Source organism: Lolium rigidum, chromosome 6 (assembly GCF_022539505.1).
Source record: "Lolium rigidum isolate FL_2022 chromosome 6, APGP_CSIRO_Lrig_0.1, whole genome shotgun sequence".
In the NCBI taxonomy this organism is placed as follows: domain Eukaryota; kingdom Viridiplantae; phylum Streptophyta; class Magnoliopsida; order Poales; family Poaceae; genus Lolium; species Lolium rigidum.
The window spans coordinates 85,217,806-85,221,248 of NC_061513.1; positions in this window are offsets into that span (position 1 = coordinate 85,217,806).

Below are 3,443 nucleotides of genomic sequence, written 5' to 3' on the forward strand. Positions count from 1 at the left end.
CCGAGACGCCGGCGAGGCCACCGGCTAGGCCACCGGCGAGCTCACCTGCGAGCACACCAACGAGGCCGACGGCGAGGCCACCGGCGAGCTCACCTGCGGGGCCACCTGCGGAGTCGCCGGCGGAGCCCCTCTCCCCGATGACGCAGGCACCCGATGTAGACCCTCGCCCGCATCCGTCGCGTCCCACGACGGCGGAGGCAGAGCTCCAACCAGATCCAGGCCGAAGGTGGAGAGCCTCTGCCGTCGACCACGCCGAGGCGCCACCGCATCGCCAAGCCGACGGAACCGCGGCGACACAGAGCCACCGCATCTGGAAGGCCTGCCACCCGGGGCAAAGGCCGAGCGTTTCGTCGCCGGGAGGGAGCCCCCAAGCTCCCCAGCCCGGAGCACAAAAGCCTCCAGGGTGCTAAGGGCCGGTGGCCGGTGCCGCCCCAGCTCCGAATCAGACACGCCGTCGTTAGATCCGCCCGAGGAGGAGGACAGCGCGTCGCCATCCAGGTGGTTAGCCCGCGCCCAGAACCTGCCCCGGTTCCTCCCCACCCCTGGAGAAGGTACCGACCGCAGTGGGGGCGTCAACTGCGCTGGCGGCGCAGCCGGCGACGGAGAGGAGTCCGGGCGGCGCGCCGGCGCCGCGTCCTCTGGGTCGCCCTGGTCGCCTTCGTCGTCGCCAGAGCGCATCCTATTTTGGTTCTAATGGATGACCGTCTTCGCAAACTCTCTTCGTAGATGCCAAAATTCAGTAACACGATGGAACCGAAAAAACTCCCGTCTTCCCAAAGTGCGTCATGGTGGTCATATAGGGTCAATGGATCAAACAGATCACAGCCCTCCCCTACCGAATGAGACCCGGCCCAGACATGGACCAGCCTAGCCCCAACCCCAACACAATGTTGCCTCGCAGCCCAGCACGGTCCATTCAAGCGACTGTGCGAATCCACCAACCTGGCAGCAGCCACGCATGTGCTCGGCATCCATCCATCCATTCAGCTCGCGGCACGCCGGACGGCGCGCATCGGCATCGGCATCGCCCCGCCCATCCTGTCCTCTCCACCTCCAACCGCTGTAGAATCGACGGCGCATCGGCCCGCACCCTCCCCCACCCAGCACCGAGCCAGCAGGCCACGCCGGCGCGCACACATAACACGACGGCCGACCGCCGTCCTCGCGCGCGTCCCTCTCCCGGCCTCAAGGTCACGGCCGGGGCAGCTGAGCTCGCGGAGGTGGGCGCGCGCGCGCGGCGTGGGCTCCCGGTGCTTTCCCGCGAGATTGGCATCGGAATAATGGGCGTGCTGGCTGGGCCTGCCGCACATGCCGTGTCCCCTTGGCCCCGGGCGACTGCCCGCCATAGCTGATAGCTCCCCGTCCTGCCAAAGTTAGTTGAGCCGTTGGGTGGACGGTTTATACGTACGCGTCTTGGATCGACCTTGCCGGTGCTTCGTCTGACCGATCGATCGGTTCTCGGTCGCCTTTCGCTCCGACGCAGTTCTGGATTTGGATCGGAGTTCTGATCTGGAGTGTATACAGTCAGGAAGACGGGCGTTTTTGTTCTTCAGTGTTGTTGTCCAAACTCTGCTGCTCTCCGTAGTGTACTGAACTACTGATGAGATGATTGGTAACTGCCAATCGATTGGCCCTTTTCCTGCTTGCATTCTTCCATCACGGGTCCGTGCCAGTATGCGACGGGCCGGGCGGTACTGAGTAATGTAGAATTTACAAGCATACTTATTCTTTTTTTTTTAGATCAACAGGATCACTTCCTAGCTTCATTTTATAGAAAGAAGCCATACAGAGTTTTGATGCTAAAAATGAAAAAAACGGAAAGTAAAACCAAGATCTCCTCACCTACATGCTTAAAGATTGTTGGGGAAACAGTTGACATCCCAACTTTTTTTTTCATTTCGAAAAAAAACTTGACATCCCAACTGTTCCCGAAATACCAACGACCCATAGCATATATCAGGTTATTACAGAAACTAAGTTTTTGATCTGCTGCAGAGAAAAGTGCCAGATAAATGAAGCAAAACATCCTCAGCATTTTTTTATTTTCATCCCCACGGTCTCCTGCTAGAATTTTGCTTTTCTTTATTTGCGCTTCTGATCACATCACCACATGGATGTTGTGAGATTCGCTAGGGTTCTCCTGAAGATACGCCAAGGTCGCCCTTCACAACTCGAGTCCCAGGAAGCTTACTCCATTTTTTTCCTCTGCCAAATGCAGCAAGGCTTCCGCAAGTCACACGTTGAAGAACTTCCTCAAAACGTCAATCTTGACTGACTGCATCTTTAACGGGTTTCTGTTTCTATGCTACGTACATCCCAGAAATCCTGGACTGCCTGACAAGCACTCACAGTAAGGAAAATATGCTGTCGGCTTAATAAGGTACCTGACAACCTGAACACTTTGAGGGGTATCCAAGGATGCATATCCGAGGAAATCTGATCATAAAATAGAGTCATTTATTTATTTATTTTTTCAAAAAGTCCACTGATCTATTCATAATCATTAACATATGTATAAGGACACCTAAAAGTAATAAAAAATTACAAAAATGTCTTTCAACCACCTAACGATGGCTACAAGCACTTGAACGTGTAGAAGGCGTGCCTCTGGCCTTGACCCTCCCTCATTGCAGTGGGCAGAGCCAGTAGGGTGGAGGGTGGGCCTGCCCTTCCCTAAGATTTGGCCCAACCCACATATCTTCTATAGAAAATAAGGAAAAAATTAAAAAGGCCGAGCCAAAGTTTGGTTTGCCCCACCCTAGCATAATGGGCTAGATTCGCCACTCAGGGCTTATCGTAGTATAACTTGTTGTAATACACATACGAAAAATCATCATGTTAAGGTTTCAAAAGACTAATGCAAGAAAGCAGAAGTCATCGCCGATGAAGAGAGATGTTGGTTAAAAATAACACTGACCAAATCCAGCAAGATCCGCTGCATACAAACCTCCATACGCCCACGGATAAAGCTAGACGCATCACCCAAGGGAGCTGAGGTTGACCATAAGTCCTAAAAAAACTTGGCTGTCGACAGACAAAAAGCGGCCGCCAGGTAGCAGTAACATTAGCTAGGTCGGAACCTTCATGACCTTGATGTACTTGGGAATTTGTACATTTCCCGAACCATAGTCAAGGTCTCAAGGAACCAGCTGCATGCATGCTGTGTTGTGGTCTTGGTCTTTGGATCGATCCGATCTGATCATTCATGAAGCGCTGATAATTGGGCATGGACGCGCCCACTGGCCTGTAGGGCCGAACCACACGGTCGAGAAAGGTGGATGCTGCGTGCTCGCATTCAGGTCAGATGATGAGATTCATGCAAGCCGGACAGAATGAGAGGCCGCCTATGGATAAGTAGCACGTACTAGATCAAATGGCTGCCCCGACCGCCGATCTCCTCATCGTGGTAGGACAAGGCCATGCATGGCGAGCCATAAGGTTCA